This window comes from Carcharodon carcharias, chromosome 17 (assembly GCF_017639515.1).
Source record: "Carcharodon carcharias isolate sCarCar2 chromosome 17, sCarCar2.pri, whole genome shotgun sequence".
NCBI lineage: Eukaryota > Metazoa > Chordata > Chondrichthyes > Lamniformes > Lamnidae > Carcharodon > Carcharodon carcharias.
Window position 1 is genome coordinate 65461931 of NC_054483.1, and position 15071 is coordinate 65477001.

The 15071-nt window shown below is 44.4% G+C and overlaps 1 protein-coding gene across 1 annotated transcript in view; it reads right to left on the bottom strand.

Annotated features, from left to right (window-relative positions):
• LOC121289648 overlaps window positions 1–15071 on the bottom strand; it is a 498843-nt gene that overhangs the window by 211006 nt on the left and 272766 nt on the right. The window lies entirely within an intron of this gene.

Sequence of the window (15071 nt, forward strand, 5' to 3'; positions counted from 1 at the left end):
AGCCCCTCCTTTCTTCCTGCATTTTCAAAGAAGCCGTTCTAAAAACTGCCTTTGCACTCTTGCCTGCCTACCATTGGCAGTGGAGGCGACTGAGGATCTTAATTGTCAATTAATTGTTAAAGGCAGTTATGGCCTTAATAGACCTAAGAGCACGCAGACTATTGGGTGGCTTACTTGCCTCCCCACCCATCCCAAGTGGACAGTAAGGCAGTGGGCTGAGCACCCGACATGTTTTCTGTGCTGCCCCTGCCAAAAAACACACCTGGCAGGGGGTCATAAAATCCAGCCCCAGGCCTCATTTTCCAGTAGTTCTGATGATGTCAAAGAGGCACTATTCAAAAACCAGTAAGGAGTTTCCCTAGAGTCGTGTAATAGGGGCTGGACTTTCACCTTGGGAATGGGAAACAGGACCCAGGTCTGTTTTTGTGTCAGAAACCCACTTCAGTGGGTAACTGACTTAAGCTTCAAATTTTCCCAGGGGTGAGCCCATAATTGATATGGAGATAGGTTTCCTGTCCAAACAGTCACTTGGCAGTACAGAGCTTGAATATTGCTGAAAGAGGGACAGGTTGTAGAAGCTTTTCATCTTGCGCTCATTGGGACAAACGCAAGGATGCCAAGTTACAAATGATCACTAATTTATATCACAAGAGAGAAGGGTGCTGATTGATTGACAAGTCAACTCTGATTGGTCGATGCATTGCCATGGAAAAAGTAATGGGGAACTATAGGCTCCCCAAGCATTTGGATAATTCAAAAAAGGTGCAAGGCTTGAACATATTCCTTTTGTTTTCAGGAGAATGGGTCCCTGTTGTCCCATGAATGTATGTCGCTTCTAGCAAGTGTAAATTAACCAAGATCGATTGATTATCTTAAATTGGTTGTTAGTGTAGCTATTAGCACTTAGTTTCCTGTCCAATTGAATACAAAACAGAGGTTATGTTTCAGTTGTACAGGGCACTGGCAAGACCACATCAGGAGTACCATGTATAGTATTGGTCTCCTTATTTAAGGAAGAACGTAATTGGATTAGCAGTTCAGAGGAGGTTTACTAGACTAATACCAGGAATGGGTGGGTTGTCTTATGAGGAAAGGTTGGACAGGCTAGGCTTGTATCAGCTAGAGTTTAGAAGAGTAAGAGGTGACATGATTGAAACCTTTAAGATCCTGAAGGGTCTTGTCAGGATAGATGTGAAGAGGGTGTTTAAAAATAAGGGGTTACTCATTTAAGACAGGAATTAGGAAAAATTACTTTTCTCAGAGGGTCGTGAGTCTTCAGAACTCATTTCCTCAAAAGTAGAAGCAGCGTCTTTGAATATTTTTAAGGCAGAGCTAGATAGATTCTTGATAAGGGGATGAATGATTATCGGGGGTAGGTGGGAATGTGGAGTTGAGGTTACAGTCAGGTCAGCCAAGATCTTACTGAATAGCAGATCAGGCCTGTGAGACTGAGTGGCCCACTCCTGCTCCTAATTCGTATGTTTGTAATTAAAGCTAGTGGGGCAAGAATGGAGGCAGTTTGCAGACACCCAAGGGGGCCAATACTGAGGCTGCTGGTTGTCCTGAAGTAAAGGTGCGCCAAAGACTGCCATTGCACCACCCAAGATGGCACAGGGGAGCCACAACCCTGTCGCCCATGAGGGAGAAGAGCGAGGTCCTCTTCCTGGAGGGTGGTGGGAGGAGACCACCTTGTCATGCAGCGGGGCACCCCCATGTTCAATATCATCTTCTTTTCCTCCATTTCCTCCTCCTCTCTTCTCTCCTCTTTCCCCTAATCAACATAACTAAAACTTAATTAACTAATCATGCATCTCATTGTTGTTTCTGGGGTTTTGCAATGTACAAAATGGCTGTTGAATTTGCCAACATAACAATGAGGACAGAATTTCAAAGTAATTTGCTCTTTGCTTTTGAGATGTTTCTCAAAGGCATGATAATTGATACTATAATTAATGCAAGTCTTTTACTGTAAGGGCATATGAAAAATCTTTTATTCTTAACATAGATTCTGGATAATTTCTTTTCATCCCAAGGTTTTTTTGATAACCATATTTACTATGAGCACTACATACATTGTATTGAAAAGGGTAGATATGCTGACATGATACAAAGTAAAGGTTCCTTTACTGTGTGTCAAACCACGTCATTAGGGTCAGTTGTTTATGATCCTTTTACAGTGCAATTGTCCTTTTATAGATCATATTGCTAAATAAATCAATAAAAAGGAAGATAACAGATCAAATCTTTGTAATCTTGCTTCCCTCTTTGTATTTCCCCTTTACTAAAGTAGCAGCTCTTTAAATACGATGAAAACAAATCATGTACCTGTTTAGCTAAAGGGCCTTTTTTCTGTGCTACAAATATTAAATGTTCATAAAGTTCCAATGTGGCTTTGGTAGCTCTACGATGAAAGGGATTTGGAGACAATTGTGTTTGACAACATGAACGCAGAAAGGCAACAAGGACCATTTATTCCGCCACTAGGGGTTATATATTTCAGTCACAGGCCACAAAACAAAACCTGGATAATAGTCTTTTCTCCATCTAGAAAAATTGAATGTTTCTGGCTGCAAAAGATTGAAAAGTAGATATTTTTCTTGATTTAGGGTCTATTCAAGGTGATATTTACTTGTGGCACCATTGTCGTCATATTCCCAGGTTGTGTGATGGCTATTGGAGCTACGTTAATAATGTGGCATAGACCATTATGTTATAAAAAGAGAGAATGCTTGAAATAGTCAGCAGGATGATCAGCATCTGGGAGAAAAAGATGGCACTGGTTTTGCATTGGCAATGACAACTAAAGTATCAGCAGTCACCATTAGTACACCCCAGCAACTTCAGGATTCTGTACATGTGCAGAATAACACAGAAATCCAAAAGTTGTTGTCAGTGATTTGATGCTTCCTCAGAGTGCACTATTGAGGTTTCCCCAGAGTACAATCCCTAATCAATCGGTGAATTGATGAAAACTTCCACTTTTATGCTGTAAGTCCCACTGTAAAAACCTTAGAAAAAGTCATACATTGATGAATGGGTAACTAGGTTACTAGTGTTCTAAGTTTATAATTACTGCTGAACATCCTGACTGGCTCTGAAAAGCTAATTTCATATTTATGGAATGTCAACTTTTTCGATGATGGTTAAAAAAAATCCACAATTTTAAAGTAATATTTTGAAGATTGTTTTTAATATTTCAACTTCTATCACGATCCAAACATAATCACTTATTTCACTAACATAATCATCAACAGAGTTGAAAAAATTAATTAACAGTGCAGCGAGTCAGCGCTTTTAACTTACTGGTTTGCTGTCTTTGAAAACCGTGTAGCCACAGTGCTCACTCCACTTGTCGATATCACTACTGTTAGATGCCTGGAGATCTTTTTGACAGCTTTAAACTGGCATTAGATAACTTAGATTTTAGCTAGATCGCTGTGGGCAGCTGTCTTCAAGCTAAGTGGTGAGAACTGTGGCTTCATTGCTGACTGCAAAATCCAGCCAGGGAAAGAGTCAGGCAGCCCACCTGCTCTTAGGCCTATTGAGCCCTTAAGCGGCCAACTAATGGCCTCATCCCAACCCTGCCAGTATTTTACATGTGGAAGGGGAGGCCAGAGGGAAGGTGAGTAGCCCAGTAACTTGCATTGTAAGGCTGCTGTCAGGCAGGAAAGGGGTTACATCCTTTGGGGTGGGGGTCCCCTGGACCAGTCGGAGGCACCACGCCTGCAAGATAAAATTTCCTCCCCCATTAATACTCCCTCCTGGCCTCTCAAACCCAAACCACCCCCCCACCCCCCATCCTCCTCCAGCCATTCCACTTTCTGAGGTCTGCCAGCCAGCGTCCAAAATCAATGATTTAGCTTTAAGTTCGGGCCTCATCAACCTTCTTTCTCTGGGACTGCCTCTAGTCCCAGCAATGGCCACCACTCGATCCTGGCGTTGCTAGGACTACAGAACTGTTGGTCAATCAGATTGGTCAGCTGCTCTCTAGGGCAGGACTTCTTCCCAGATGGGGGCAGAAGCCCCACTCTGAATCAATTAAGGCTGCTCCCAATGTTATATTGCTGCGGGGCTTCTGGCTTTTTATTTCCATAGGGAGACTGGGAATACGTCTCCATGGCCAGAATTTTCCCATTGGCACGCAGTGATGTTGGGCGAGTGTCCCGACGTCACCGTGCGCCATTGCGATATTTTGTTGGATGGGCATGCGTTGATCTCCGATGCACGCCTGCCATTAATTAACAGGCCACTGAAGGCCCTTGAGATGTCAATCGATGGCGATTTTTTTTGGCACCCATGCAATCTTCAGGTTGGCGCACGGGTGCAATGGGCAGGACACATTTGTATAAACCTAATCCACAGGTGGGATAAGAGGGCTCAGTGGGGTCGCGAATGTGCTGTGTCAAATATTGTTTTTCCAAAGTTTCTGATACTTATCTGTGTGATCTGCCATACTTCAAAATGCATATCAGCTGTTTGGTCTGAACTCTCAACCCTCAGGTTAGCACTCTGCAGTGAGGAATCTTTTTTGGGCCTGCAGGTTTCCCTTAGCCTGGGAATGGGAGCTGAACTCTCCTCTGGAGGCACCTCTTCTGAGGAGAAAGGGAGGGCTAGAAGGGGGATGAGGCCAGGAATGCACATTCAGCCTCCAGGGGAGCCACCTTTGGGTGGTCAAGTGCAGGCACAAGGGGCGCAGGGCCAAGAGGTTGGCCAAGGTATACAGGCAGTGAAGCAGCTACCTCAATATGACTGAGGTGCAGTGCCAAAGGAGGCACTTTCTCTCAAGGGAGACAGTCAACTATATCTGTCAGATGATTGGGCCTGAGATCTCCCCTAACTGTGTGGGTGGACACCCCATGCCAGTGGCTCTAAAGGTCACAGCTGCCCTCAACTTCTGTGCCTCTGGCTCCTTCCAGGGCTCGGTGGGTGAACTTTGCAGTGTCTCCTAATCAGCTGTCCACACTTGTGTCAAGCAGGATACAGATGTTCTCTGTTCAGGTGTGCATTCATCTTCATCTACTACCGTTGGGACCAGGCAAGCCAGACACAGTGAGCCAGAGGCTTCGCCGCCATTGCTGGCTTCCCCCCCCCCCCCCGTCCAGGGTGCTATAGACTGCACGTGGCCATCAAGGCGCTAGCAGGTGAGCCCGGTGCCTTCGTCAACGGGAAGGGCTTCCACTCCATGAACGTGTAGCTAGTGTGTGATCACAGGATGCTGATTCTACAAGCCTGTGCAAGGTACCCAGGCAGCTCCCACGACGCCTACATCCTCAGACATTCCCAGGTGCCGGGACTCTTCAGTGCTCCAGCCCAGCTGGATGGGTGGCTGCTGGGTGACAAGGGCTATCCCCTCAGAAGGTGGCTCATGACCCCTCTCTGCCATTCAAGATCAGAAGCTGAGCAGCGGTACAATAGGAGCCACGCCTTCACAAAGGTCTTCTCAAGATGCGCTTCCGATGCCTGTACCGATCAGGGTGCGCACTCCAGTAACCCCCAGATCGTGTGTCAGTGATAGTGGTTGCATGCTTGCCTCTCCACAATCTTGCGCTAGAAAGGGGGGGACGCTGTGGACGATGAAGACATAGGCACAGTGGCTACAGCTGTAGACAATGAGTCCAGCAGTGAGTCCGAGGATGAGCACGGACAGGGAAATGCTGAGGGGATAGACACTGACCCGGGCATACTCCAGGGAGTCAGGTACACCTGGGAGGCTTTAATCCAACGAACTTTCAGCTAGCACACCACATATGGACCTCCAGGACAAGCCTGGGCTGCAGGCTCCATACTCAATACCTAAGTGCAAAATCTGTCTGGATAGGAACATTAACTAAGGGCCTTGTTAATAAAGCTGAATGTCCCACATATCACTCATAACATTTTTGGAAACCATCCGCCTGTAGAAGAAAAGAGGCACCCTCAGCCATGGTGACATGTCTGAATTTAATATTACAACCAAAGGAACTTAAGAAAACAAAATGACAAAGGCGTTCAACATCACACCAACTCAAAGACCTCATTGCAGGCCAACACAAAAGCACAGTGATAAACCCGTGGTGTGCCTAAGGTGCCTTATTTTTACCTTTTCAGGTGCTACATCTTAGTGCTGACCCCTCGCTCGGAGTGGCATCTGAGCCAGCCTGCTCACTATGCTGTCCTGTTGGCCTTGATGACCTTGGCGGTCGTCCTCTGGCCCATGGAGCCTGTGCTGGCCCTGCCTGGGAGGGAGCTGCCAATTCCACAGCTGGCATCTCCACAATCATCGCAGCCTCACCGGATGCAACGGTCGCTGGCAGAGGGGCGATGGAGCTGCCCCCCTCATTTGGAGCGCCCTGAGAGGTGCCCGCAGAGACAACAGGCAACTCCTACACTGACGTGACCTCCCTGCTCACTGTGCATGGATGGGCACTGAGCTGGGAAACATAGTGCCCATCCCGCTCCCATGTTGGCAATACCAGCTGAGGTGAGGGCTTGCTGGACCAAGCGCACTCCCATGAAGCCCCAATTGGTCTCCTGGCAGAGCCTCTCCACGAGAGTCGCCACTCTCTCCATGGAGGATGCATGATGCTCGGCCAAGAGGCTCATTGCTTTGGCGATAGTCTGCGTTGACTCCTCACCACGGACACCAAGCCAAGCATAGCCTCATGTATTTCCACCAGATGTTCCCGCACACCCGGCCACATATCCTGCGTTTGCTGCGTCGCGGACGACTCCAGAGGCACATCATCAGGCATGGACTGAGCATGTGCCTGGTCCCCTGCAGTTCTCCAACTGCTGGCACCATGGGCACTCTCTGTCTCTGCTAGCTCCTCCAGCGACTGTGAAGTGCCCTCACCGCTGTGCCCCGAGACACTAGCCAATGTTCTAATTCCCACCGAGGTGCTAGTATCTGTGTTGGTGCCTGCCTGGCAGAGATGGTGTGACGCTGGTGAGTCCATGACTTCAGGGCCCTCAGATGTGAGAGGGGGCCCCTGCTGCTCCTCCTCCCGGCCCTGCTCCGCTGATGCTGAAAGAAAGAACAAAGACATTGTCTCCACGTTAACTGATTCAATGTCAATGTGTATCCTTCTAGGAGGCCACCTTATTAAGGATGATGGATGTGATCCTGAGGCCGAGGCCCAATCAAAGGACCCCGCAGCAAAGGTTGGCTAGCAGCCCCACTGGGAGAAGTGGGCGCTGCTGAGGTAGAAAGGTGACTGCAAGTGCGCAACAATATGCAGGTTCTACTGGATGCCTTCTGCAACTTTGAGAATGAGAAGGCCCAGAGGTGGTATGGACATCAGTTTGGAGGGATTCCTCTTCCACAGGATTGTTTTTGGAAGCTGCTGTGGCCTATCGTAGTAGTGGTTCCTTCGTTGAGGCAAAGAACCTCTGGTTCCTGGCCCCTGGCCTGCCACTGGGAGGCTGCCTCCACAGAGTTGCTGGCCTCCACATTTAGAGGAAAGCACTCTGATAATGGAAAACAGCTCCTTCGTAATGGGGCTGATGACTTTGTTCTGAACCTGCCACTGGGAAGTTCACTGAGGCGGGAAGGTATTCAGAGCCGTCCTGATGCAGCTTCCCCGCATTTTTCCGTCCCACTCCCCCAGCTTCCAAATCAGTTTCTATGTTGCCAGGAAAATTCAGCCCAACAAGTCATGATTGCTTGAAGCAAAGGCTTGCAATGATTTTCGACCCTTTTGGAAGCTGTGTTGGGGCCACAAATGTCTGGGGGTGTATTATAAATAAACTCCCTCATCTGAATTTATCAGGTAATATGGGAGAAAGGTGACGAGCAAGAAAATGGTGAGAAGGCCACCCACTTTATTTTATAAGCACCCCCTCATCCCCACGCTCAATTATGCTGGCGGCAGGCAGGGGGAGTAAAATCCAGCCCTTTATTGTTGAAAAATAATACTGTTATAGTCAGTGCTAAAACTTCTCCATAAATATATCTTTTGGTAAGCTTCAGTACAGTGTGGAAGTTAAACTTGATAAGCTATTATCCTTTAGGTTATAACTGTAACATTGGAGCAATTCGGGAAAAAAATGCACAAACATTCTTTTCATGTAGTGTCCTGCTTTTGAGGACTGCGTTGTTAAAATTATTGTCCTAAGGGTTACAGAATGACTGTGTGTTATTCTGCACTATTGCTGTCTGATGTAATTTCCTCAACACTGCAGCTGTCTCTAGAGTCAATTCCCAATAGTGCCAATTATTCCATTCACACAACTACAGTTTAGCCAATCATATCTGAAATATCAGATCATGGATATAAATTTTGCAATAGATAATGGATGATAATACATATTTTGAATAAAAAGCAAATAGATAAGCAGCTTGAAGTATTACACTTACTGAAGCCACACTTGGTTTCTTTGTGATAGCAAGAGGCCTATTCTCAGCCTTTGCATCAAAAGGTTGCTTCATTCTCCATTCTATGTTAAAACATGATTCCCTCCACCCAGCAGGGACCTCTTAAGTGGCTTCCTTCTCTGTTATGAAATCTTTGTCATTTTCAGTTACATTTGGAGGATGTTTTGAATAAATTACTAGAACCTCACCAAGAAACAGCTGAAAGTACAAGTCATTACTTGCCTATAAACAAGCTCCTATTCTTTGTGAAGACTCCTGTGGACTAAATTACATTTTCGCACAGTAAGGTGTGAGCTGTAGTACAGAGCTAAGCATACCAACAAAACAGCAGCTGTGTAGATATGCAACATATGTAGTGTTTGTATTTTAAGGTTTCCAGACAAGCACAATGCTTTATAACACATTTCAATATCATTTTTAATAAGCATTTCAATACTTTCATATGTATTTTTACTTTCTCACAGTTGAGTTTTTTTGCAACACATCAACTACTTTCTGCTAAATTGCAGTAGTACAGGAGTGGCAAATGGCATTATTACTGGGATTTGGCTAATTGGAGGGAGACAAAATCAGAAGGCAAGATACATCAGGATGTTCCCACATAACTCATAATGGTTGGGTCAGGAGATGCATTGTAGAAGGGATGGAACAGGTCATCTGTTCACCTTTTCGGTGGTTTTGAAGGAAGGAAAAACTTGCATTTATACAGCAGATTTCATGCCATCAGGTTGTCGCAATGTGCTACACAGCCCATTATTACTTTTGAAGTACAGTCACTGGTGTTACATTGGTATACACTGCAGTCAATTTTGTGGCACTTTGCTGTGCACAATAGTACTAAGACAATGGCCAGGACATTGGAAGAATTACCTTAAACATAGGCCCATCATGCTTATACCAGGTCTTTGGGAGAGAAATCCATTTAATTCCACTCCTCTGATCTTTCCCCATAGCCTTGCAATGTTTTTCTTTAATTATATATATAATTCTCCTTTGAATGTTACGATTGAATCTGCTTCTACCACCCTTTCAGGTAGCGCACTTCAGATCACAACAAATCACTGTGGAAACACACATTCGTTCATGTCACTTCTGAATTTTTTGCCGGTCACCTTAAATGTGTGCGCACTGGTTACTGATCCTTCTGCCACTGGAAACAGTTTCCCCTTATCTACTGTGTCATAATTGTTCATGGTTTTGAACAACTATATAAAATCTCTTCTTAACCTTCTCTAATCAAATGAGAACATCTCCAGTTTCTCCAGTCTCTCCACATAACTAATGTATTGTACTAGGTAAGGGACTAGTAAATTCCTTCAGCACCCTTTCCAAGGCCTTGATATCCTTGCCAAAGTGTGGTGTCCGGAATTGGACACAATATTCCAGCTGAGGCATAACCAGTGTTTTATAAAGTTTAGAATAACCTCAACGATTTTGTACGCTATGGGCGCGAAATTGGGCATCTTTGTGATGGTTTTCAGGTACTACATGTACCTTTTTAGAGTTCTAAAATGGCATCCACGGACTGCTGCGGTAAATTGCACAGGGTGCCATGTTAGTAATGCAATTAGCATGTCTGCAGCGAATGTCATCTAGAAGAATGCAGATCAAGTAGATTGCATGTTAATGAGTGTGTAATGCTGATTTGATGTCAATGGGGCCATTTTGGAGTTCAATGCTCCAGCTAATGCCCTCTATTCACCTCGCACAGTTGACCCTCTCCCACCAATGCTACTTAAAGGCATCATCAACTACTTGCAAGTTAGTTTCCAGCTTATTTTTTCTGGGTTGCTACGATTCTACAAATGTTTGGTGTTTTCTATAGTTGTTTCAAGTTGCAAAAGTCTACAGGGAGTGATGTGGCAGGAGCTGAAGGACCTTTTGCTGACTTCAAGCTTTTTGCACAAACCAATTGCACCCAGACATGGGTGCACTAATAGGTGTTCCCCTTGGAATACGGTTTGACCTGGGGAATGAATAGAGACTCTGTAGAGCAGGACAAATTGGTGGAAGAGGGAGGAGGGGAAGAAGGGTTCAAGCAGAAGGCCATATTTGCTCAGGGAGTAATTCTCCTACATGAAACTCAATGAGGGACAGTTTTTGAGATATCTAAACTGCACTAAATAGAGATTAATCAAGGATTAAAAGAATTAATGTGACATGAAATGCAAGCAATAAGTAATATTTTTGTTTCCCAGGTAACTGATTATTTTTTAGCTATTTATGGGATGTGGGCATTGCTGGCTAGGCTAGCATTTATAGCCCATCTCTAATTGACCTTGACAAGGTGGTGGTGAGCCACTGCAGTCCATCTGGTGTAGGTACACCCACAGTGCTGTTAGGGATGGAGCTCCATGATTTTCACCCAGCGAAAGTGAAAGAATGGCAATATATTTCCAAGTCAGGACGGTAAGTGGCAAATTTCCAGGTGGTGGTGTTCCTGTGCATCTGTTGCCCTTGTCCTTCCAGATGGTAGTGGTCGTGGGTTTAGAAGGTGCTGTGCAAGGAGGCTTGATGAGTTCCTGCAGTGCATCTCGTATATGGTACACACCGCTGCTACTGTTCATCAGTGGTGGGGGGAGTGAATGTTTGGGGAAGGGGTGCCAATCAAGCAGGCTGCTTTGTCCTGAGTAGTGTCAAGTTTCTTGAGTGTTGTTGGAGCTGCACTCATCCAGGTAAGTGGAGATTATTCCAACACACTTCTGACTTGTACCTTGTAGATGGTGCGTAGGTTTTGGCGAGTCATAAGGTGAGTTACTCGCAGCAGGATTCCTAGCCTCTGACCTGCTCTCATAGCCACAGTATTTATGTGGCTAGTCTAGTTCAGTTTCTGATCAATGGTAACCCCAGAATGTTGAGTGAGGGATTCAGCGATGGTAATGCCATTGAATGTCAAGGGGCAAGGGGCAGGTTCTCTCCTGTTGGAGATGGTCATTGCCTGGCATTTTTGTGGTGTAAATGTTATTTGCCACTTGTCAGCCTAAGCCTGTATATTGTCCAGATCTTGCTGTATTTGAACATGGACTGCTTCAGTATCTGAGGAATCGTGAATGGTGCAGAACATTGTGCAATCATCAGTGAACATCCCCACTTCTGACCTTATGATGAAAGGTGTCAGGAAATAGGGATAATTTAACTGAGTTATATTGATATTTGTAGCTATTAGGAATGAGTTCTGTATTTGTGTTAAGAAACGACAAATGGAGTTTCAGTTTCACTTTAAAAATGTGCTTGCATTTCTAATGAGGAGCTTTACGACTCCTATAAGGTAAAGGTATATATACAAGGGTAGAAGGATTGGAATATTGCCTAGCAACAAGGGGCCAGAGAAGCAGGTCCCTCCCACAGACACACACACACACAAGGAAACAGTAGTTTGTTTTGGAAGCTGTTTGAGTTCAGTTGGTTTGAAGACAGCTGTGAAGCAAAACCAGCCTAAAAGGGGACAGATGGTAAGTGCCAAACTAGGCAAAACCCCAAAAGTCCAGAGGAATGGAAGAGGGGAAAGTCCAAAGATGACCTTCTGGTCAAAGGAAGAACAGGAACCTGGAAAAAGGTCCTTTAAGTGAAGTTAAGAGTGAGGGGCAGAGAGAAAGGCTCCAAGCTTCAGATTTAAAGAGACAAAAGCTGCAGAAAGCAGGTTTAAAGAACAGCTTGCAAGAGGCAAGAAAGTCCAAAGAGATGGCTGAAGATCTGTAACCCTTTGCTATGGGCTTGTGAAACAGTGGTGGGATGTTGACGGCTGAGTTGTCGAAAGAGAGTGCGTGGAAGACAGCTTGAATGCATGTGGTGACCAGGAAAGAGGAATATCGGAAGGAGAGTTCAAAACCTTGGAGGTGAACCCTTGCGGAAGGCGAACCCTTGCGGAAGGCATCAGAGAGAAAACATTGGTTTGGCAGAAGATTCCAAAGCGAGTCCTTGGAGAGGGGAGATTGGAAATCCTCGTGTGAAAGATGGAGTCCAGTGAGACCGGTTGGCTCACGGTGTGACAAGTGTCTGGAGAAGTTGAGGAGAGATCCATAGCATCTGGTTGAGGTGGCATCTATCACTTTGTTTCAGAGTATGGTGTGTACGGCCACGGTGCCATGGGTTTACATGGACTGGGTACTTACTGTGTACATTAGAGTATAATATAGCTTTTGTAACTTGTGTTATCCTTACAAATCCATATACATCCTTAAAGGTATAAGTGTGGGTGAAGGAGTATTGTAAGACAGTTAATCTTTGCTTGTTGAGTAAATGTTTTATTCTTTTCTTAGAAGTTCATCAGCTGACCCCTGTGCCTCTGTTCAGTAGCTACTCTCCACATATCTAAACAAAAATAAAAGTTAGGATTTGTCAAGCTGGGTCGCATTCTGGGATCAGGCTTGTCCAGGGGTAACCTCAGCTGGGATCATAACAGAAGGAAGGTAACTGGTGAAGCAGCTGAAGGTGTTTTATTGCACTGAATCACATAATCGGAACAGCGCAGAAGGAGGCCATTCGGCCCATCGTGTCTGCACTGGCTGTCCAAATGAGCAGTTCCCTTAGTGCCATTCTTCCACCTTCTCCCAATAACCCTCCACATTCTTTCATTTCAGGTAACAGTCTCATTCCCATTTGATGCTTCTTTTGAATCTGCCTCCATCACACCCTCAGGCAGTACTTGCTGCACGAAGAAGTTTTTTTTCTCAAATCACTTTTGCTTCTTTTGTCAATTACTGTAAATCTGTGCCCTCTCTTTCTCGATTCTGTACTATCTTATTACTATTTTGCACAATAATTTGTTGGTTTTCTAGGTTTACTTTGCTTTAAAATTTCTTTTTTTTATTCGGATTCTTTGAAGACTTACAAAGTTCATAATATCATGATCATAGTTAAATCTAGCAATCTGGTAGTAACTGCTGGTACAGGCACAGCATTTAGCCAATTCTATAGGCAACTTGAAGTTGTTCAATGAGTAGGCCTGTTTTATTTACTGATAAATATGGGGTTCTCAAATATCATAGAGGTTGTGAGTTGCACAGGAAAATAGTGCTTCTTTGCATAGTGATTCCTTTATCCCTTTCAACCGCCTATCTGGTGAGTGCTTCAACTTAGGAGCAATGGACAGTACACAATTTGGAAGTGATGTCTTTCAGTTTATAGCAAATGATAATTATATACAAAATAGGCACTAACCATTTATTAAGTAACAAAATAACACCACCACCGTAACTTCCTATTTTTAGGAACAAAAACAGAAATTGCTGGAAAAACTCAGCAGGTCTAACAGCATCTGTGGAGAGAAAAACAGAGTTAATGTTTCGAGTCCGTATGACTCTTCTTCAGAGGCTCTCTGAGGCATACGGACTCGAAACATTAACTCTGTTTTTCTCTCCACAGATGCTGTTAGACCTGCTGAGTTTTCCCAGCATTTTCTGTTTTTGTTTCAGATTTCCAGCATCCGCAGTATTTTGCTTTTTTTTTTATTTTTAGGCTTTGCTTGGTTGTAGTATACAGGAAAATCTCAAAATTTCCCAAAAACATTGTCTAAATTTGGCCCAATAGCAACAACTTAACAATTATTAGAAATATAATTCTGCACCTACATGCAGTGGGACATGATAGAGCTCAAACTATTTACACACACGCGTGTGCACACACACACACAACTACAGTTAATCAATCCAAAGTCCATGTGTGGTGCAAAGTAAGTCATCTCCAACAACACTGGCACAGTGTTCAATTCTTTTTTACAAATATTTTTAACAATTCATCCATGATACCCGAAGGGACAGGACAGACAGCTTCCTGATGATGCCATCCTGTGGAGTGGTGCCTCTCAAGCTATAGCCTCTGGCAATAGGCTAGCGACCTGTTCCAGGAAAATCTAGACATAGAAAGGCATAAGCACGTGCATTGTCTACCTCATATGTCACTAAGACATGGGAAAGCTCCTAATTATAAAAGTATGTGTAAGGCATCTCATATTGAGTAATTGCACCTTCTAAGCAGCAGCTTGGTGGGATGGGAGCAAAGGCAGCCTTGTGCTGGTGAAATAAAAACAGGAAATGATGGAAACATTCAGCAGGTCAGGCAGCATCTGTGGAGAGAGAAATAGAGTTAACATTTCAGGTCAGTGGCCTTTAATCACAACTGGAGAAGGTTACAGATGTAACATCAAGTACAAAGGTAAGGAATGTGGGAAAAGGAATTAGAACAAATCGGGAAGTCTGCAATAGGGTGGAAGGCTGTAGGGATTAAATGATAAAGAGATGATTGTGTATGGCAAAAGGAGATGATAAAACAAGTAAAGAAACAAAAGGTGGGTCTAGACAACGCGTTAATAGGAATGGTAGAATCTGCACCACAGCTCATGATTATCATAACCTCTACCCCAATTTTTCAGACAGAAGCCATTGGTAATGATTCTGCCATTCCCATTTACATCTCTTCTAGACCCATTTTTGTTTCTTTATTTGTTCCATTCCCATCTCCGTTTGCCTTGCACTATCATCCTTTTTGTTATTTAATCTTTCCTGCACTTCACCCTGTCACAGATCTTGCCTTTTGTTCTTACCCTGCTCCCCCTTTCCCTGCTTCTGTACTTGCTTAAAACCTATTACATCTCTAGCTTTTTCCAGTTCTGACAAAAGGTTATTGACTTGAAATATTAACTTTTTCTTTCTCCACAGATGCTACCTGACCTGCTGAGTATTTCCAGCACTTTCTGTTTTCATTTCAGATTCACAGCTGG